The sequence below is a fragment of the Rattus norvegicus genome, chromosome 6, assembly GCF_021556685.1.
Source record: "Rattus norvegicus strain SHRSP/BbbUtx chromosome 6, alternate assembly SHRSP_T2T, whole genome shotgun sequence".
In the NCBI taxonomy this organism is placed as follows: domain Eukaryota; kingdom Metazoa; phylum Chordata; class Mammalia; order Rodentia; family Muridae; genus Rattus; species Rattus norvegicus.
Genome location: NC_141539.1, coordinates 14,219,459 through 14,242,479, shown reverse-complemented (window position 1 = coordinate 14,242,479; position 23,021 = coordinate 14,219,459). Strand labels below are relative to the sequence as shown.

At 47.2% G+C, this 23,021-nt stretch overlaps 1 protein-coding gene and 1 long non-coding RNA gene across 4 annotated transcripts in view; one reads left to right on the top strand and one right to left on the bottom strand.

Moving 5' to 3' along the window:
- Positions 1-23,021, top strand: part of Prkce (protein kinase C, epsilon) — a 489,745-nt gene that overhangs the window by 428,009 nt on the left and 38,715 nt on the right.
- On the bottom strand, positions 1,989-22,377 carry LOC148005045 (uncharacterized). Its single transcript, XR_015622674.1, has 4 exons — positions 22,318-22,377; positions 12,605-12,700; positions 2,997-3,163; positions 1,989-2,699 (listed from the first exon to the last, which is right to left on the bottom strand). It is a non-coding gene; the product is annotated as an uncharacterized LOC148005045 (long non-coding RNA).

The window sequence follows — 23,021 nt, the reverse complement described above, 5'->3', positions numbered from 1 at the left end:
AATCCTGGGTTGATGACCAGGCTCCCTGTTTTTGCATTTATTTGTTTCTGTGTGTTTGGAGACGACTCTTGCTATGTAGCCCTGACTGGCCTGTGACTCTGAGAGATGCGCTCACCCCTCCCACACCAGTGCCGGGATAGCAGGCATGTTTCGAACGCCTAGGATTCATGCTCACCATTTCTTTTTTTTTTTTTTTTTTCGGAGCTGGGGACCGAACCCAGGGCCTTGCGCTTCCTAGGCAAGCGCTCTACCACTGAGCTAAATCCCCAACCCCCATTTCTTTTTAATCTAAAAAGTTGAGATTTATTTATTTTTACTTCCTGTGTATGGGTGTTTTGCTCACATATATTTCTGTTCACCACACGCATACAGCACTGGAGGAGGTCATGAAAGGGTGCTGGATACCCTGTAACTGGAGTTTCAGACAGTTGCTACCTAGTAGGCACTGGGAATTGAACTTGGGTCCTCTGGAAGAGCATGCAGTGCTCTTAGCCACTGAGCCACCTTTCTAACGCCAGTGTTCGCCACTGTTAAGAAAAAGATCAAATAGCACCAGACATTGAGAACGTCCGTGCACACTTGATATGGAAGCAGTTAAGCACTCCTAGCTTCGGGGGCTCCTGTACCTAAATATGTCCCTAGATCACGCAGCATAGCCTCTTCCGGTCCTCTTTTTTTTTGATACATAATTTAGTTTCATTTTATGTTCACTGTGTTTTGCCTGCATCTATGTTGATGTGAGGGTGTCAAAAACCCTGGATCTGAAGTTACAAGGAGGTGTCAGCTGCTATGTGGGTGCTGGGAATTGAACCCAGGTCCTCTGGAAGAACAGCCAGTGCTCTTAACCTCTTAGCCTCTGAGCCCCCTGAATCTTTGGGGGGGGGTTGTTTGTTTGTTTGTTTGTTTGTTTGTGTTGTTGTTGTTGTTGTTGTTGTTTTTCCACTGCACAAATGGGTACTTAACTCCATTACTATCTGGAACCATTCTTGTCAGTTGTCAAACCAGTTATTCTCCATGGAAAATTGGGTTCTGTTCTCCCTAGTAAAACCTTTTGAGGAAAGGTTCGAGAGCTCTTCACCAGACTACCTTGCTGCTGGTTGTTGTGACAGAACAATGGCGGCGGTTACTAAACCACTCTCTGGCACATACACTTGAAGTTTAAAAGCAAGTTGATTGAGGTTCATAGGCACAAAAAAGAAAAAGAGTAGCTAAACTGAAGGAAAGACACTGGAGGCGGCTGTCTCCTTTGCACACTGTTCAAAGGAAACGCAGAGTAGAAAAATAATCGACTGAATCTTCCATGTCTGAAACTGTTGTCGCCAAGTGCGAGGCCGACATGAGGACCCATGAGATGAGGAGGCTGAAGGGGTGAGAGAAGGGTGTATCAGGCGGGACCCCAGAGTGAGGAACGGCTGAGCCAGATGAGGAACGATGCTTCAGCGTCCTGACAACTGCTGGAGCTACACGAAGGGGATGGTTTGTAGACTCTATTCCCTCTTCAAGAGTCTGAGGTATTTAGTGGAAAGGATTGGGCCTTTCCGAACCCGAAGCTGCAGCGAGCTCATGAAAACACAGCTGTTTATAATATATATTTCTTGTGAAAGGGGAAACGAACCCAAATGGGGACTGGGTTCAAGCAACCCCATCCAACTGAACTTGCTCAGAAGTAGTGGGCTGCATTTTGCTTTGTTTACACTGGTTCTGTTTCCTCTGTGTGTTTTGGGGGGTTGAGCCCAGAGCCTTGTACACAGTAGGTAACCGCTTCACACATAGCCACACCCCAGCCCTTAAAGGGAGCATCTGACCGTTTGCCTGCTAATAAGGAGACGCTAGTGTCAGATGGGGGCCGCTGTTGTCCCTTTCCTTTAGGCGTTGTGTCTCGAGACACAGTGACCACCATCAGAGGACTATCTGTAGGCATTTTCTTTTTGGAAAGCTCTAGTTTTCTTTTTCTTTCTTTCTTTTTTTTTTTTTTTTTTTTTTTTTTTGCCAACACGCATGTATGTTCACCGTGTGTGCACAGTACCCAGAAGATGCCATCCGATCCCCTGCACTGGAGTTGCAGGTGCTGGTCAAACTCATGTGGGCGCTGGGAACCAAGAGCAAGCAACAAGTGCTCTCTCTCAATCATTGAGCCACCTCTCCAGACCCTCGAGGTCTCCTTCTAAACAAGAGTGCAGTGCAGTCTGTTGATACCCAGATAAACACTGAGATCCCCCCCACACACCTCCCCACCCCCGGGAAATCTTACTTGATCAGTTCAATATAACTTTTCCCTTACTCTCTAATTAGAGACTTCTATCTATGTTGACAATGACCTCATAAATCCATGGCCTTTTGAGTTGGGTTCTTTTTTCCAACATGTCACCCATAGATCGCCATTGGACAGAACCTTCCTAATGCTGCGACATTTTAACACACTTCCTCATGTTGTGCTGACCCCTAGCCATTAAATTATCTCCTTTCTACTTCGTAACTGTAGTCCTGCTACTGTCGCGAATCATAATATAAAACCGATATGCAGGATATCTGATATGCGAACCTTTGAGGGTACCGTGCCCCACACCTTGAGAACCACTGCTTTAGCGTCTGGGGCTGTGTTTCTGGGCCTCTGGAGGTTGCACTCTGGCTTGCACGGTCAGTGCACAGTGTGGTGCAGATGGTGATGATGGACGGTGGCTACCAAGTATCAGATGACCCTAAGAATTGAAAGGTTTTCTCCATGAGGGGAGAGGCACGCGAGGCCCCACCCCTCCCTGAGGAATTCTGGGCAATTAACAGTTACTGAGAGGAAGACAGACATTTTTATCAATTGTGTATCCCCTGGTAAGATGTAAAATATGTCTTTATCCATCCTCCTATACATAGCCCCAAATAAACTCATTCTACATGTGTGTGCATGCACGCATTCTCACACACACACACACACACACACACACACACACAAACACTACACAAATAAGTAAATAGGAAATATAAGATAACTAACTTCTTACATTAGTGTATTCATATCTGGAGAAGCAGTTTGCCGTGGCACTCACAGAGACTCTTGGATAGCTGTCTTGTTACCACACATGTCTTCAGCCTCTCGCTGCCTAAGACTTGCTCCTTGCAGCAACCCCTCAGGTCAGTCTTCTCTCCATGGGCAGTTTTGTGTCTGCATCTAGAATTTATAATAATAGGAATCTGAGTGATGGTGATGGCTTAATGTCCAGAGCCCTGGCTACTCTTCCAGAGGACACGGGTTTGATTCCCAGCACCCACGCGGTGGCTCACAGACCACTGTAGCTCTAGTCTCAGAAGCTCCACTGCCCTCTTCTGACCTCATGGGTACTAGGTAGGCAAGCGAGTGGTGTACACAGACATGCAGGCAAAGTATCCGGATATACATAATAAAATAATTTTTAACTGAGAACATGGGAATTTTACTGATTTGCGATTGCATTTATCAAAATATTCATAAAAAGTTCTTTAGGGAGAATGTTAGGAAAGTGATCCGAGGACCCGTGCAACAGCTCACTCACTCTGTAGAACCCAGCAATCCACAACTGAACAAGGGCGTCGCCTCCGATATGTGATTAACAAAGAGGACTAAGTTTGATTCCTGACATACCGTTCTCTAGGAGGTTCTCTCAAAGAAGCTAATATTAGTGGCTATAGACATTCTGGGTAATAATGACTAGATTTAAATTGAAAGCTTGAGTTGAAGAGGTTATCTGAGAGAGAGAGGAAACGTCTGAGATGTTCCTGTGGAACCAGAGTTTGGCTGCGACACGCAGACTGTGAGTAGGAGGTGGGAGAGGCCCGCCCTGGAAGATCTACGACACAAGGAGAAAAATAAATTAGTCACTTCATCAAGATGAATGCTACTGATTTAAGGGCTATTTTCTGTGTCTTTGAATAATTTATTTTCCCCAAATCCATTGCCACCAATAAACACAAACAAACAAAGCCAAACTCTTGCAGTGTTAGAGATCCTCACATGAGTGAAGACCTTCCTCCACCCCCTCCCCGGGAGAGCAAATGTTATACCTGTGGCATGAGTCACTCACAGCTCACTTTTGAATCAAACAAGCATGAACATCAAGTCCAACCCACAAGCGTTTGTTGCCAACACGGAATGAGTGGGTTGAAATCCAGTTGTGTGTATTGTGTGTAAGCGGAGAGCTGGCTTTAAATGATTGGAGATTACTTAAGACAAGTTCCTCCGTACGGCCCTGCACTGCCAGGTATTTACTATTTCTCCAGCATCGTATGGGTCTCAAGGCGTGTTGCTAGGTCAGCCTGGTATCAAAGTTCGAGCACAGGCAATGCTAAGTTTCCAGAAGAAAGCTGCTCAACGGGTCTTTCTTTAGTAAGAATTCCAGCAATGTCTGTCTTCCTAGAAGTGGACCCAGTTCCACCAAGAAGAGCTTTCTGGGTCTCTTCTGGGTCCCTGCTCATTTTCTCTCAAAGACACTCAATTCATTGCTGCCAATAAACACAAACAAAAACCAAACTTTTACAGTATTAGAGACTTTCCTGTGCTGTGGAGGAGAGCTCTGTGTTCAGAGTGGTGAGCACTGTGGTGTTCCCTTATCCCTTCTCTGAGCACCTCAGTGCCCAGAAAGGACCTTCATGTTTGCCTATGCTCAGCTCCCTGGCTCGGTGGGTCCAGGTGACTTAGATCCATCAGAGAGCCGTTAACCTCACTGGAGGAAGCCCACACACGCTTCCTGAAGGGAGGGATGAGATTCAATGGCTGAGGAAGAGGGGAAAGCTCAGAGTGAATGCTAACATTTGCATCTTTGACACTTGAAATTCAAGCCCATATTTCTCATTTAATTCCAAGACTTAAAGTCTTCTCCTGAAGGTGGTTCTCTCTAGCTCTCTTGACTTCTTGTGCCCTGCCTCCAAAGGAATAGCACAGAAGTGCCCGATGAAAGTATTTGACGAAATGGAGTTAGCTCCCCTCTTCCCAGGAGCATCCCTGAGGGAAGCTGAAGAGGCCTGGGAGAACGAGCGAGTGTTGGAAGACCAGAGACAGGAGGCAAGGAAGGGGCACCACAGAGTACAGGCCAGGGTGGTCAAAGAAGGCCTACACCAGCGAGGAAGCTCTTGTTCCTGACGGCATCTCCTGAAGCATGGGTGTTGCTGAGCTTAAAATGTCGAGTCCGAGTCCAAGCTATTTTAAGTTCCTAGACCTTTAGCCTCAGAGTTGAGGAACCAATAGGAAGAGAGGAGAGCTCAAGGGTCAGAAAGCCCGCAACCTTTGTAGGTCTTCTGCTGCTTCAGCTTCCTTTCTTTATTTAGCTTTCAGGTTTATGCAGCTCAGGGTCATTGAACCTTGCCCTTGAGCAATTCATCGCTGATATTTGGTCCACGCATAACCGAAGTCCTGGATTCTCAGAATCTTCTTTAAGGCAGCCCACTGTGTGATGATTCAACTCAACACTTCCTTTTATTTCGACGTTGGAGTCAAAACAGCTGTTTAGATCCTCTTTTTTAAACAAACCTTAGAGAGCGTCATCGTGCACTAGTCCTAGGTTTGAGCATCAGCTTCGAGGACAGTGGTTCTCAACCTTCCTAATGTGACCCATTAGTACAGTTCCTCGTGTGTGGTGACCTCTCAACCCTAATACTTCATTGCCACTCCATAACTGTAACTTTGCTGCTATTATGAACCGTAAGGTAGGTATCTGATACTTCTGACAGTCTTAGAGGACCCCGTGAGAAGGTTGTTGGTCCCCTCCCCAACACAACCCACCTCAAAGGGGTCACAACTCACAGGCTGAAGACCTTTGTTCTAGGTGTTTATATGTCGAATAACTAACATTGCTCCCTGCCTCCTCTCAATACGAAGGCTGAGTGCCTTGTCAGTGTTGATCATGTTGGTCTCGACTGTGTTACGCTCAGGGGACAAATGGTCGCCCGTGCTGTGGGAATGAGGGTAAGCAGGGCCTCTCCAGTCTCAACTCCATGACACTGGTTCTTTCGGTCATCCCTACATTATAGACTTTGGTAGTGAGACGCCGCCACCATGGGCAGTGTGCTAGCGTGGAAATTGAGATTTTTAGGTTGGCCTGAGGGGAGGCATTTGGTCGGGTTCTTCATAGTAAGCAGTAATTACAGGTCACTTGCACAGAAAAGTGGTTTTCTGGGAAACTATGAGGCAGCTCAGTGATACGTCAGGAAAGCCGGAAAGTCAGTGGAAACAAGTAAGGAGAGAAAACACAACCATGTGCATTAGCTAGGGACACAGGGAGCACCGTCCTCTTACCTTCATGCTGCTGACTCAGAAACCACAGAGTATCAAAGGGGTCAGGCGTCAGCGGGCCTCGTGCTCCCACCCCTCCCACACAGGTAAACCCTGAGCCGTGCAAATGAAGACTAAACCACATCAGTAGGGAAGGCGCCATCCTCCAGTCTCCTCAGCTGGAGGCTCCTTCAAGTTCCTTCCCAGGGCTTCGTCTTTTGGTTTTGCAGTTCTTTCCCTTGTGATGTAGTTGGTCTAACAAGTGGGCAGATGTTTAAATCCATCCACGTAGCACGCACGCACGCACACACACACACACACACACACACACAAATGTTTTCATGTGTTAGGGCAAGTAGGAAAGTGGACTCTTTGAACATTATTTTAGAAACATCTTACAAAAGAGAATTAGAATCTGCCAAGCACCACTCTGTGCCAGGAATGATCCCCAACCTTCCCATTGTCTCTCCTATGAGGATCACAGGAAGCTTGTGAAATGAATTTTGTTATCCCCATTTTAAAGATCAGGAACACAAGGTTCTGTGAGATTAACTATTGTCACATGTCATCCATGGCAGAATCTAAGCAATCTCCAGGCTCAGCTCCGTGATGTGTTGGAGAGCTCTGTGCTTCTGACCCGTCATTGGCATCCTGGGGGCACCTTCATTTTTACCAGTTTTCTAGGCATCCCAAGGTCCTGACTGACCACTAGAAACACAGTCAAAGCCCACCAAGCCCAATGACCTGAATCTGACACCTCAGCTCCGTACAGCAGAAGGAGAAAACCAACTCATGTATGTTGACTTCTGACCTTGCTGTGCATGCGTAGGACATGTACAAACACATGTGCCTGCACGAAATAAATAAATGTAACAAATTCAGAGCCGGAGACCTGACCACTTCTGAGCTAAGAATTTCAAGATGACCAGGGGAGCGGCTGAGCAGTCAGTATCTCCTAGAACCTGGCATTGTGGACCTTGGGGGAAGGCAGAGATTTACTACCCAACCCAGTCACACATGGAGGGTGAGAATTGTACTTTATTTTGTGGGGGTCCCTGCCCCTAGACTAGCTGTAGGAGTTGGGGGACAGTGTCTGTCTTCTTAAAGTCTAGAGAGTCCCTCTAACCTGTGAGTAAAGATGGGACCATGTCAGAGTTTCCAGGGAAGTTATATGAGCTCACTAGGAGGGATTCAGCAAACGCCGCCGTTGAGCGTCATGACCAGTGGCTTGCTCCTCCTTTTGACCCTAGTGTGGCCATCCAGGGCACTTCCACTCCTTGACAGTCCAGCATGTCTTGTAGTAGCTGTCTTTTCCATGCTAACATGAATACCTCATGAGGACAGAAACCAAAGGACCAAGAGCAAGTGTGCGTCACACGATATAAATTCTTCTCTGTAAATTCTTGACTGAACGACTCCTGTATGAGAAGAAACAGGCAAATTCACCATCTATGGGCAGCCTCTGTCCTAAGCCTCCTGAGTCCCGCTGGCTCTGTTCTACCTGGATTGCAGCCAAGCTTGGCTTCCTAGCGGAGACCACCTGAGTGTCTGCGTGTGCCTGCCCCTTACCCCAGCCTCTCCAGGGCCTAGGGCAGACTCCACAGGTTGGCAGCCATCGAGTTCGATGTTGTAAGACTCACTGGGAGTTGCTACTATTTGGATTTATTATTTTAATTGTTTTATACTTTATACTCGTGCCCTGCAGTCATTTTCCACTAAAGCAGAACATTTATGTTTCTAAAGAGAGGCAGGTATGGTTGTGGGTGTTTATCTTACCAGCTAATTTCTGGCAATGCATCTTCTTCGAAGTCATCAACAGATCAGAAAACAATGTCTAGCTAAGCTCCATTACGGACTGTTAGTACAAGAAAATGGTGGCTTCACGTTAGCCAACAAAAAGGCAGAGCTTGGCCCATCCAGCTTTAAGGTTTCAGGAGGAGTTGCCTTCCTTGCTATTTCCATTTCTATTATCATAAATCCCAGCTTGGTAAAAAAAAAATGCAGAATTGGGAAGGGTCCAACAGCAAGAAGTATAAGTCACTGGGAAGGACTTGTTTGTTGAGTTTAAGTAATGTGTACACTGTGTATACATGTATGCCACAGAATATAGATAAGAATATATAAATAACTGTACAACCATTACATTTTAATTGTACTCTATATCACACACATAACTTATTGTATATATGAATTTATAGCTCCTAATCTACTATACATACATATGCAATCTATCTTATTAAAAATCTACTTCATGTATACCTTATTATACAAAGAATAAAGTGAAGCCATATCATGAGCAACAAGGTTTCAGTGCCAGACTACACAGACCCGTGGGAATGTGTCACCTACGGATGTTCATTCAATGATGTTTGCATAAAAATGGAACCGCCTAATGGCAACGTCTCCAAACATGTCCCATTGATGAGCAGCACATAACTCCACATATGATTGGTAAATGAGACTGGGGTTGAGGGTTCTACACTGTCCAGGCTTAGTCTTGTATGACCCAACTAACCACTTCATTGTCAATGATACACACTATTATATATAAGAGTAACAGAACTCTTGATCTTTCTCGCTCTCTCGCTCTCTCTCTCACTCTCTCAGATCTGTATCTCTACAGGTATTAATCATACTGTATATTGCACACACACCTCATATTTATATGTATATAACATGCTACATAATTGCTATTATTTATCTATGTGGCAAAAGGCTGCATTGTAACATACTCAGTTAAAGATCTAACTGGCTGTTACTTAAGATTCATGAATCAGAGCTGCCTTCATTCCACCAAACAGAAAGTTTCCACTGCGCGATCACAGACTGTTAGGAAACAGGGTGGTGTGGGAAGCTAGTTCACATCAGGCCGCTGTTTTCTAAGGGTTAAGTCAGAGAAGACGTCTTAGTAGCTAAGGCCTGCTTATTTGAGCATGTGGCTATAATCAATTTTCTTTTCTCTCCTCTTCCCCATCCCCTCTCTTCCCCCTTCTCTACTCCACCTTACCCCCAGGGAAGATCAGGTGAAAAACTTGGTTTTGCCTTGGTGATAGGGACCTTTTTGATGTGCTAGTCCACGAGATAATCAGAGCAGTCCAGTCTGCATCCCATGAGCCAAGTGCAGCCTAAGAGATAAATCCCAACCCAGATCTGTAAACTTAAAACACTGAAACCTTCCTTGCTTTTTGCCGTTGTTGTTAATTTGATTGTGCAGTCCTCAAGTGAGAACTTTGTGGGAGACATTCTGACTGGAGAAGCCATAAGCTAATCACCCCTGTAAGAGCTTCCTGTGAATTTCGTTTTCCAGGAGGTAAAGGACTTGGAATGGTAGAGATACAGCACCGAGAGAGAGGTTGAGAGTTACCTGTTGCCTGGCACATCCTCTTAACAAGCTAACCTCCTCCTCAGTTTCCAGTGACGTGCTGCTTTGGGCCATAACACTTCACACGACTTCTTTATTTTAGGATAGAATGTTAAAGGACTCTGACAAGCTCTGGGCCATTAATGGGTGCCGAGTCACTTTGTTTTCTTGCCAAGAAATGTCTTTTTCACAAACCTGACCACTTTTCTCAACTTGGCTTGATTTACCCTACACACTAGCTTTATTTAGAAAACTACAGACTGGGGAGATGGCTCATCTTCCAGAGGACCCGGGTTCAGTTCCCAGAATTGTAAACTCTCCTCATGGTAGAGTATAACCTTCTGTAACTTCCAGAGGATCCAACGCTCTTTCTTGTCTCTGTAGGCACCAGACATACACATGGTACCCAGACATACATGCAAGCAAAACACTGAAGCATATAAAAATGAAATTAACCCTTTAAAAAAGCAAAATAACTTACTTTGTACACACAGAATCTGAACTCAACCCTCAAGGTTGCCCTACAATGGTGAAACAATACATTCTAAGTTGGACCGTGTAGTCTCCGAGTCCACCACACCCTCATAACACTTCTAAGACATAGCGGGTGCTAAGAACATTGTCTGGAACCTGAGGTCAGTGTTTCCCAAAGCAGAGAACCGGTTTTCTCCACAGAACACAACTTACTAATATCTCATCCCAGTGCTCTAACGTGAGGCTCATTCAGCTGTGACAGCCGCAGTGCTCTTCTCTGAGTGCCTGGAGAATGGTTCCGGCGACGTTCAGGCACCACTCTGTGACGGCTACACAGTTAAAAAGAAAAAAAAAACCCAACAAACAAAAAGCAGAAACAAAGAGAAGCCGTGGAAGCAGTGGCCTGTAAGACAGGGGTGAGGTAGTGGCGGCCCTGAGGAAGCAAGGTGCCATGACAGTCCCGCCTCCAGCTCACCTCTGTCTTGGAATCCAGCTCCAGAGGGCAAGTTGCATTAAAGTCCCGTGTGTCACCTAAATTCAGTGACACAGAATAGATTTGCAAGCCATGCAGGAGGACCAACAGTTCGGAGAAGGATGGGTTTTAATGAAAAGATAGGAAAGCGAAGTATTCAGATGCCCGCTGGGCCAGAAGCCATAGATGCTTGGTTGGGGTGGGGTGGGGTTGGGCAGCCTGGAGGAGGAAGTTGTGAAGGAAGCACAACCTGGAGCCAGCGGGGTTTGTGTGAATGAGGTGTCTGCCTGCAGGACTACTCCTGCGGTCTTGTGCAAGTGTCACTGGGGGCCACCTGGGGCCACTTGCAATTATTGCCTTCCTTTCTTAACCCCCTAGGGGGATTCTGGAAATCTCCTCCTGGTTTCACATTTTGAGGTCCAGAACTCTCTTTTTCCCCAAGGCTGTTTGTTCCCTGGGCTAGCCTTGGCATCTCTCTTGGTCTGGAAAGACACTCCATAAAGGCATAACTTGTGCTATCCTGTACTCTGGTCCCGGGCTTCTGTTTCGTGTCAAAAGTGCTATATCTCTAACCTAAGACTTCATACACTTCAGCTGTTCCCATGACTGAGATTTACACACACTTTATTTACTATGTTTAATTTGGACACTCAAAACTTAAAAAGAAAAATAACTTTAAGGTAGTGATTCTCAACCTGTGGGTTGACAAACTTCTGTCTCCAAAAATATTTACATTATGATTCACATTAGCAAAAAAAAATTTACAGTTATGAAGTAGCAATGAAAATAATTTTATGGTTGGGGAGGTCACTGCAACATGAGGAACTGTGTTAAAGGGTCAGCATTAGGAAGATTGAGAGCCACTGCTTTAAGGACAGATGACTTTCCTTCCTGGGCCACAGCTTGCTAAAGAGAATCTGACGGAGAGCCTCTGTCACTGACTGATCACTTTTGATTGCGCTTCTGCCTCGGGACTTCCAGGTGGCTCAGTTTCCCTCCCTTGCTGCTGTCATAATTGTGTGCTAGTGGCTCAGTGTTGGGCTAGCTCCCATGCCTGTTCCTCTCAAACTGTTTGCTTTCCTCCTAAGTCTCCCACAGTCTCCTTTCCCCTGCAAACCTTCCCGTGTGACCAGCTAGTCACAGAGTCTATAAGACATCTCTGAGGTGCCTTTCAGCTCAGGTAAACTTGGGGAGCTGTTGGTCTGCTGTCGACCCCGTTGCCAAGACTGCAGTTCTCTGGCACACGTTAAGTTCGGAGTAAGTCATCAAACGAAACAGATTGGAGTTCGAGTCCCTAAGATCGTATCCTTCTTGATGAAGATGAGAAATGCCTGCCCCACCCTCTCAAGATGTGTCCTCCTCCCTTGGACCCTGTGTAGGCATGATCACACACACACACACACACACACTTCTGATCAGCTGAAATGCAACACAGAGTCTTCAGGCAAATACTTCCCAAAGCCAAATTAAACAAATACAAATGTGAACCTTATCTTTTTAATTAATAAAATCTGTTTTCTGTCCCTTCAGAGGTCAGTCCATTTTCAGCTCCCTGGCCTGGAGGGAGGCCTCTGATATCCTCCAAGTAGCCTGGGTGACCTCCTGTTTGCCAGAGACGTGCCTTCCCAGCACTCCCGTCAACTGGCGCAGACTTACATTTGGGTTTCCTCAGCTCTTTATGGAGGTCAGGTGACCTGCAAGGGCTGACCACTCTCCTAACACGTGGGTCTTAATGTGGCGGGACACGGAAGATGGACACGAGCTAGTTTTGTTATTTGGGCTCCTTTTCCTGACATAGGAGCTTGGAGGGTCATTCTCTGGCTTTCCTGTCTGGGAATGCTGGCCCTTCACTGGGTCCTGCAGACCACTTCCCCCAGAATCTAGGCATAACCCTAGGAAGGTTACTCGTGGTCCTTTTGCTGGCATAGGCCCTTCTATGATGACAGACTATTGGCTAGTCTAAGAACTACACACTTCTGGGGCCTGAAAAAGGTGAAACTTACTGCAGCCCCCTTCTAAGCATTCTGGCAGTGTTCTGCCTGTGCTCTGTGGCAGGACTCACCACTCTCAGTGTCCTGGCTTGTTCCAGATCACACTCTACATCCCAGGATCCACCTTGAGGTCAAGACAGTGTTTTCTCCTTTGGTTGCTTCAATACCTATCACAAAACAGACTCTTGTAAAACACAGAAACATTATGAAACTCGTACGAGGCCTGGTGAGAGAGGGGTAGCTTATAGTCATACCATTAACTGACTGGCTACTAGCTTGGACTTAACAGAGGCCCTGGCTGTTACTTTGTTCCAATATTCAATGAACATTAAGAACCAGACACTTCACAAGGCTCTAGGGTCTGAGTTGTGACCACAAAGACATGGTCCTTGTTCTCACAGAGTTCATACAAGGGAAGCCATTATATAAGCAAGCAGCATAATGACAAGCTGTGTGAATTTCTATGAAGGGAGTAACCAAGGTGCTGTGGCCAACAGCTTCTGTACCGAGTCTCATCTCTGGGGAGAGGCGGTGCTGGAATGACAAAGGTCCCCAAGGCAGGACAGAGTGGCTGAATGTGAGGAGCTGTCTTGAGACCCATGTGGTTAGACAGAGGGGGAGAATTGGCAACAAGGAGAGTTTGAATCCCGTAGTGCGTAGGAGATACAGAGGAAGCCTGGTTGCACTGATCTCTTCCTGAGTGATGGGAAGACTAGGGTGGAGGCCACAGGACATCAGATGCGCCGCCTCTGGTGACTTAATAGTTCCCAATGATAGTATGTTTAAGTGGTTCTGTGTGTTACTTGGAAACATGGCTAGCAGGGATGGGATCTGAGGAATCGTCTCTTTACTTACTTGTTACTGTACCCATTCAGCCGACTACTATGGAGAGGCCATATTGTACCAGGCACTGTGGCAACTCAGAGGCTTCTTCCCCATGGAGTCATTCATTGTGCATGAAAGACACAAAGTGGGGCCAATGCTAGGACACCAAGGGCAGACACGGGAACCAGCTACAGACATCTGTGTCTCCTGTTTTGATTTTGAGGGGACATGGTAACTTGTGAGGCCAGGGACCAGACTGATGAAGGTGACACGGGTCCCCTCATTACACAGTGCCCTCAGATCTTAGGATACTACTGAATACATGCAGAACACGGGTTTAAAATTGCGTTTGGTTTGTTTTGTTTAAGTGCGCACTGACAAAGATTTGCTCCCAAGAGGAGATGGCAGCATTTAGTGTACAACAGTTAGGTTTGAAGGTTCAAGTCTCACAGCTTCCAGTTGCCAGTGGATCCTAACAATGTTAGGTCTTCAGCATGGAGCTAACCACCTCATCTCTCCACGTTTGGTCAGAGAAACACAGGGAAGCAACTTGTTTGACATCTCTGTCCTCAGATCTAGTCTGTACATCGGATCCCAAGTAGCCATTTTGATAAGTCCATGGTGACATGTACTTGGTTGGTGACATGACAAGGGGTGGGACACCAGATATGAATATCATGATGGCCTTGGAGCCTCTTCCCCATGACAGGGGATACAAATACCTGTTCTCCATCAACAGGGGTCAGGAAATTACCCAGCAAAAGCTAAGCATGTGCAAGCCTTCCTCGATGTGAACTTTAAAGAAGTTGTATTTTGGTTTTTGTGTGTGGTTTCAAGTGAATGCAAGTCCCCAGGCAGGTTAGAGGATGGAGTCAGGGTCTTTGGAACTGAAGTTACAGGCTGGTAGGAGCCACCTGCTGTAGATACTGAGAACCCAATTTGGGTCCTCTCCAAAAGAAGTGTGGGCTCTCACCCGCTGAGCCATCTATCCGGGCCCTTGCTATGGGTTTGTAGGAAGCAAGCATCGAGGCTTACAATCAGATAAGTTACTCTGCAGTGACTCCAAGCCCTACTTCCCGGGTACACCCCCAGGTTACTTGTCTTGGCTCTAAGCCAGCCATTTGACACCTGAGTCTTTAGCTGTCAGAACAGTAGGTGAAGGCCTGCTCTCCCTAGATAAGTCCGTGTGGTGAAAATGCCCTTGTCTGGCTTATCAGTTTCATCTTATAAATGTGTTTCCATGAGTCAGAACAGCCATCCTGTGGTAGCAGCAATGCTTGCTGTCCCACAGAAGGGCCAAGCGTGGACGCACTCAATTCACCTCAGGCAACAGGGCAAAGTGGTTAAGCACATGGAAGTGGTTTCCTGCCACCTGTGTGTCAGGGATCAGTTAAAAAATAAATGTCCCCAGACCCTTTTTTTTTTCTCAATTAGAAAAATGCAGATAAGAGTCCTCCCTGGAGGGTGTAGTAGGACACACATCCAGTTCCAGCCAGCTGGGAAGGCTGAGGTGGGAGGGACTCAGGAGTCTGAGATCAGCCTGGGCAATCCATCAAATTAAGAATCACGAAAGCAATAGCCTTCAAGATTGCAGGGCGGGGATAGATAAAAACTAGACGTTAGGAGTCAACAGTGGGCTTGACCTGAAAGCGTTTGGAGAAAATCTCTTTAAAAGGCAGTGATAGCTGGGCAGACACCACCGGGTGGTGGTGTGGACTTGGGGAATCTCAGAGTTTGAGGCCAGCCTGGTCTACAGAGAGAGTTCCAGGACAACCAGGGATACACAGAGAATCCCTGTGTCAAGGGATCAGAATATAAATAGATAGACAAATAGACAGACAGACAGATAGCAATGACTGGGGCCAGGAAATAGCTCTGTGGTTAACAGCACTGGCTGTTCTTGCAGAAGACGGGATTTGATTCCCAGCACCCACATGGCAGCTCATGACCATCTGTGACTCTGGTTCCACAGGACCCAAAAACACCTCTGGGCTCTGTGGGCACCAGGTACGCCATTTGGTGTGGATACCTACATTGTAGGTAAAATACTCCAGCACACAAAATATCTTATTTTTAAGAGACAGTGATGGCTGGAGAGATGGCTCAGTTGGTAAAGTGAGCCTGATACCCCAACAACCCATGCAAAGTGGTGGGGATGTGGCGATGCAAACCGTTAACCCTATAACTGCTAAAGCAACAGGACCCCTGAGGCCTGCTGACTCTAAATTCAGTGAGAGACCCTGCCTCAAAAAATACTAGGTGGAGAGTTACTGAAGAACCCCCCAATGCTGACCTTTACACTCAGAGGCACTCGTGTGCACACCCACTTCCCCCTCCCTCACCCTCCACATAGCAGCTCTTTGGATTTTAAATGATTGATCTGCAAAAATGTAGGTTTCTTCCTCTGATGAACACAGAACAAAACAGTGAATCACTCCACAGGCTTCATACTTCAGCATGCTTTTGTTTATGAAGATAATGGCTACCCCTTACTTGCCTCCCTGCTTGGCCTCATGTGGCCTTTGAGTGACTGAGCATTCTTGAAAGAGAGGCTGGGTTGTTGCCACAGAGGATGCCAGGCAGATGATACCAGCCAGTCATTACCATTTGCTACAATAGCCCGGGGCGTTTAACCAGAGGGCGTTTTGACTCCACAGAGAAAGCTCGCCTTTCTCCTGAGTGTCTTGTGAAATACTGGAGGTGTTTGGAAATGCGCCAGGAGCACTTCCATTCCTCCCTGACTAACCAGTCAGCCTCAGACAAGCAGTTTCTGCACCACCTGCCTCAAGAGTGATCCAAATGCTGGCACCCCTGAAATCATTTTCCTGATCTCTTATCTCAAGTAACTAAGAATTTCCTGTCAACTATGTGGCGTGGAGGCCTAAGCTCTGTGGAACAAACACTCGAGGGAGTGGAGCATTCAAACACAGCTTCTGGGTTTGTAGCAGCATGGGGTGTTCAGCACTTCTCCTTCAAGGTTTCAAGACAAGCACAGACATTGTCCCCATTTCTTTTCTGGTCTATTAAGTCTCAGGTACTAGCCATGTTCTAAGGACAAGTGGTTTATAGAAGGAATGTGGTCTGGCTTTCACTCTTGGGGAAGTTGCCACCAGTTTAGAAGAACTGTGTCCCAGGTGGGAAAAGTGACAACATAGGGGTACTGTGGAGAGGAAATGGGGATCCATGGAGTAGCTGCACTTCCGGGCCTGGCTCACCCCTCAGCTTTGACCTACATCCACCCCACCCTACCCCACTCCCCCAAGACCCCCTAGAGATCCCTGTGTGGCACCATAGTCTGAGATGTTTGCTCTTCTCAGTCCTGGCTGTTATGCCCAGGTCTACCCCCCCCATACACACACACCACCCCTCCACACATACACCACATACACACATACACCACCACCACCACACACACATACACACCCACCACACACCTACACACACCACCACCACCACCACACACATACACACATACACCACCACCACCACACACACATACACACCCACCACACACACACACACACACACCACCACCACCACCACCACCACACTTTTACTCTTTCCAGCAGAGGCAAACACAGAAAGACCCTGTGACTTGCTGGGATTTTTTTCTCACTGGGTTTGGTGGGAAAATCCCCCCTCACCTTGGTGACTTATGCAAAAGAGGATGTAGTGAATACTTCCTTTCAAAAATAAGAATAGCTATGGGATCACAGCTACTTACCTTACCTTAGCTGGGATGCATGCTTTCAATTTTGATTATTTAAAGACCCCTGGAGAAGAGCTTTCTCAAACCACCCTTCAGTCTTGGCAACCAAATTACACCAGTTCACATGTAAGGTAAGGAATCCACAAAGATCCTTTGGGCTGTTCACCCACCCAGCTAGGAAGCAGCAGAGTTAGGATTCGTGATCAGAAGCAGAAGTCAGGGCCACTCAGCATCTTGCCTCGCAGCAAGAACTGATAACTTCTGTTCATAAACTGTCATACAGGTATTGGATATTTATAGACAATGGGGGCTCAGAGGGGGCAAATCACAAAAGTCTTACTTCAGACCTCTGGAAAGACTGAAAAAATAAAACAATAGCTGTGTTCTTCAGCAGTGAGTTCGGGTACAGTAACTATAGCAACACGGGACAGCAGAGCTTCAGACAGACCCATCTCTGTGAGTCACCCAGCCATTCCCTTGATTCGATGCTAGTTTTGCTGGTTAAAACTGGCTGTTAGCACCAGGCATGCTGCTAGCCTCATGCAAGAGAGGGGAGGGGAGGGGAGGGGAAGAGAGGGGAGGGGAGGGGAGGGGAAGAGAGGGGAGGGGAGGGGAGGGGAGGGGAAGAGAGGGGAGGGGAGGGGAGGGGAAGAGAGGGGAGGGGAGGGGAAGAGAGGGGAGGGGAGGGGAAGAGAGGGGAGGGGAGGGGAGAGGAGAGGAGAGGAGAGGAGAGGAGAGGAGGAAAGGAGAGGAGAGGAGGAAAGGAGAGGAGAGGAGAGGAGGAAAGGAGAGGAGAGGAGAGGAGAGGAGAGGAGAGGAGAGGAGAGGAGAGGAGAGGAGAGGAGAGGAGAGGAGAGGAGAGGAGAGGAGAGGAGAGGAGAGGAGAGGAGAGGAGAGGAGAAAATGTCCACATGTGTGATTGATTGGCTAGAACTTAGCCACACGTCCATGCTCAGCTCCAAAGGAGACATTGAATTTTACTTTATAACTGAGCAACTTTTAAGAGAAGGAAAACAATGCTCACTTCCTAAGGAAGTGAGGGTATTTTGGGACAATCCGCAGCCTGTCATAAAATGTAGCAAGAAAGGCTCAGGACCTGCACAAGACAATCACGAAAGGGCACAAACAAGGACTTGGACAAAAGGAAAAACAAACACAGCTATTGGCCAAGAAGGTCCAACATCGTAAACTCTCGATTCTCCCCAAGTTAATTTGTAACTTTAAACATGTTCCCAATAAAGCAGCACCAGGATTTAAAACTATATATAAACAGACCATTCAAAAGTTCATATGGAAAAATAAACAAGAATCTGAGAGCTAAGAAATTTTGAAAACGGAGACCAGCCACACCAAGTATTAGGCCTATTATAAATCTACGGTAACTAAAAAGCGTGCTATAGAAAAGTAGTAAGGGGTTGGGGATTTAGCTCAGTGGTAGAGCGCTTGCCTAGGAAGCGCAAGGCCCTGGGTTCGGTCCCCAGCTCCGGAAAAAAAAGAATAAAAAAAAAAAAAGAAAAGAAAAGTAGTAAGGGCAGTCCATTTGCATATGGGGCTCTGCCGCTCGGACCGGGAAGGTGGCCATTAAACATCAGGTTGCTGCCAGATTTCTAGGAACGAGGAGAGTTGGAGGTGTATCTCAAATTTCTGTCAGAATAAGTAAGCACACCAAAGATTTACGTTTATAAAATGAAAGTAAAACGAGAGGGAGGAACATTAACAGAATACATGTATTACTTGAAAAGGAAAAAAAATTCAACCTAAGACATGGAATCCAAAACGAGTAAACTGAATATCCACTCAATTATGTTAAAATAAATGATGTAAGTAAAAACCCCATGAGCCACAACCAATGTCAAATAATAATCCTGCACCAAGTCTGGGTCCGCATGGGAAAGAACTGAGAATCAGCACCAACCGCCCCAGTGAAGAGAAGCGTGTGTGCACGCATGCGCACGTGCGTACACGCATGCGCACGTGCGCACACACCCTACTGCTCCTTAAACATGTGAAAACATACGCCGAAACTTCTACAGAAACGCAAGAATGTTCTGAGATACTGTTTAAACTTAGTGCACACCGAAGCTTGGCAGCATAGCACGTCAGCAAGAATGTCGAGAGGCGGGCATGTCATCTGTTGCTGAAGGGAGGTTAGAAGTTTAGCCTCTGAGGACAGCTCTGTGGTCCACTAAAGAGGGAAAACATGAATGACATTAGCAGTAAATTGAGTAACTAAAGGTTATCACGTTGGTTCATTTCTAAGGAAAGGGGGACAATAAAGGTCTCATTCTGAAACAATTCCTTTAGTCATTTAAACATTAAAAAAAGTCCCAGACTGTGGTCACGAGCCTGTCTTTGAGGACTGAGAAGATAAGGTCGGTAACTGGGCAGTTGTCTTTCTGCAAAACTGTTGGTCACTTTAGCTAAACTCTTGTCCAGTGTTAAGCTGGATTCTGAGTACCTGGGAGTTCTCCGGGAAGAAAGACGCACCCCTGCCTCCTCCGCCCCTTCCCTGCCCGGGAGCTGGATCTCTGAGAAGGCAGAGCTGGGCACCATCCCTCCCAAAACTCCTCCCTCCTAGAGGCCTACAGATTCCTATTGGTTCATCTGAATATCAGTTAAAGCTGCAGGTGAGACTCCTGGCAGGCCTGGGGAAGTACAAAACCAAGGGCCCGAGGAAGCCATTGCTGGAGAGGAGAAGGAAGAAAACCAGGGGGCGGGAAGGGGGAAGACAAGACAGGACACAACACTGTCCTCCACTGCTTCCTTCCAGCATCCCTCTCCCCTCCTCCTCATGGGGAAAGGCATCCCATCTTCCCTTAGCAGCCATGGCCCAGCTTCCTTGAGGATCCTATGTGCTAAGTCCCCACCACCATCGCTAACATGCACACAGGTATGCACGCATGCATGCATGTGCACACAGACACACACACACACACACACATACATACATACACATATATACATACACATGCACACACACACACAAACACACACACATACATACACACACACACATATATACATCCACATGCATACACACACACACACACACACACACACACACACACACTGCCTCTCCTGACAACCATGTGCTAGACAAGCTTGCCCCAGAGGGATGAACATTTTGTGATGAGATTGAAGATCTCCTGAGAAACGGCAGTCTAATAGCAGCCAGCTCTCAGGCTCCCAGGGATTGTCTGAACCTCCTGTCCCAAAAGAAAGAAGTCACTCACTCTTCCTGTGTTTGGTTTTGTGTGCAAAGTTGAGAGTTTTCAAAGGTTCAGATGTCAGAGTGGGGATAGGAGGAAGTAGCCAGAGGTAGGACTCCATACATCAGTGGCTGCAGGGTGGGAAGGAGTGTTTTAGCTAAGGCCAACCCAGGTCATAGACAAGGGCACCCCGTAAACTTGTTCATATCCGACAGCAGCTGGGTCAACTTCTTCCCCAGGGAGAAGAGAGGGCAGGAAGCAAAGAGGCCAGGGAGAAGTGGACTAGAGAAAGAACAAAAGGAAGAACAAAGGGAACAAAAGGGAAGAAACAGGGTGCTGTCCCTAACTAGCCAGAAGCCTATGAGAAGGATGGGTGGTACCTGGTGAGGCCTAGACCACTCCACTTGGCAACCTGAGTCAGATCAGAGCCAGCCTAAGACTGCCTTGGGCTCTTTAGACTCTGACATACTAGTCTTACCCACAGACAGTGCCTTGCTCAACCCATATCAGAGAAGCTTCTTGCAGAGAAAAATTAACACAAAGGCCAGGCAGTGGTGGCGCTCGCCTTTAATCCCAGAACTTGGGAGGCAGGGGCAGGTGGACCTCCGAGTTCGAGGCCAGCCTGGTCTATAGAGCAAGCTCCAGGACAGCCAGGGCTACACAGAGAAACCCTGTCTTGTACACACACAGAGCCCCACTGTTAGACAGGGGAGTGTTAGAGAGTGAGTGGAGAACTCAGTGCTAAGTGAGACGTCATCATGGACCCCTGCCCTCCAGAGCTCAGGACTCCGTGTGGAAAAGGAGGCAGGAAGATTTTAAGACTCAGAATTGGCAGATGACTCCAAGATAATAGTGTCCCCTAGACACAACAGGACTGATGCATGTGTGGACTCAGAGACTGCAGCAGCATGTGCAAGTCCTACACAGGGCCAGCACAGAGATGAGGAAGTGGACATGGGGTCCCAAGCCTACCCAAGACAGCGTGGAGGAATATCTGCCTTGGCCAGTCTCACATGCCCAAGTTCCCAATAGCAACACTACTGTAAGGGGACATTTGGGCCTGCAGACAGTTGGGGGTTCCTCCAACTTAAATCTTGTGTGACAGATGTGAAAAAGATGAGGCAGAAGACATTCACCTTTCACATACTTCATCCCATCGGTCCTTCAAACAAGCCACAAACACAGTGTGTGGTCCCGAGCTGACTGACAGTCAGGGGACCAGCCCAGCAAGGTGACTTTTAGCAGGTCAATGCCACAGCCAGTCATGAAACCCTTGGCAGCATGGATCCCAGCCTAGCTTTCATCCCTGCTTTCCCACCCAGGCAGAGCCTCGCCTCACCCCCTCAGTGCCAGTGCTGGGGTCAGGGGCTAGCACTGGGCTCACTGTTCCGTCTGTTCACTCTGGAACATTTGCCTAGAGCAGCACTTTTCTATGTGATTTCTTCTTTCTCAAGGAATCCCAGCCGTAAGCAGAAATAGGGTCACAGATACAATGCAGGCAGGTCCAGAAGCACTTCCTGCCCCACCTCCCCTCCAGTCTGGGCCCCATGCCTGGAGCTCAAGCTCAGATGCCAGCGGGTGCATGAGCATGGCCCTTCCTGACCTCTGCTTGTACAGGAAGAGGCCTTCTTTGCAAGGCTCACCTCAGTAGCCCAGAGTAGCTGCTGAGGGAGACACAGGTTCACTCCAACCACATAGTTCACAAGTGGAGCATGTAGTGGCTACTCCAACCATATAGTCTAGAATCCTCTACAAAGCCAGGCCTGGGGTTTGCAGGAGTGGTAGAAAAAATTATTTTCTAGTAAAATGGGCCTCAAAGAAACCACCTTGATTAAGGCTGGCCCACTCCTATGACTCTTGCCTCTCCTATACAGAAACATCTAGATCTAGATTATTTCTCTCCCCTCCACCCCCAGGAGATTAACCTTGCTAAGGCACCATGCTCCTGCAGGAAGGGCTCAGCCCCCCTCAGCACGGATTTCAAACCCCTCTTCCTGGCATCCCAGACTCTTTAAGGTTGGTTCTAACACATCTGTCTTACCTCAGTATCATCAGGAACTCTGTTCTCTTGTTCTTTCCCTTTGCCTCCACCTCCCGTCTCGTTTGATTGCTCTCTTCAAGGTCTGTCCAAATGCTACTAGCTTCCACCCAACCCTGAGAGCCACTACTGTTGGTTATACATCAACAGATGTTGGCTACACCAGCCATTTGCCATCTCCCTCTCTCAAACCCAGCAGCTTGAACTCTTGTGACCTTTTTTGATTCAGATGATTATATATATATATATATATATATATATATATATATATATATATATATATATATATATATATATGTAAACCAGAATCCACTGAGCTAGTTAGCTTGTGAAGGATGGCGGTCATGGGAGACCTACTCCTTCACCACAGAAGGATCTAAATGATATGAGTCCTAACCTTGGTATGGCCCTGCTGCTGTGGGGGATACTAGGTATTGTGGGAGGTTCTGTAGGTATTGTAGGAGTGCTGAGGTATTGTGGGGGTACCGAGGTATTGTGGGGGTGCTGAGGTATTGTGGGGGTGCTGAGGAATTGTGGGGGTACTGAGGTATTGTGGGGGTGCTGAGGTATTGTGGGAGGTTCTGTAGGTATTATAGGGGTGCTGAGGTATTGTGGGGGTGCTGAGGTATTGTGGGAGGTTCTGTAGGTATTGTAGGAGTGCTGAGGTATTGTAGGGGTACTGAGGTATTGTGGGGGTGCTGAGGAAT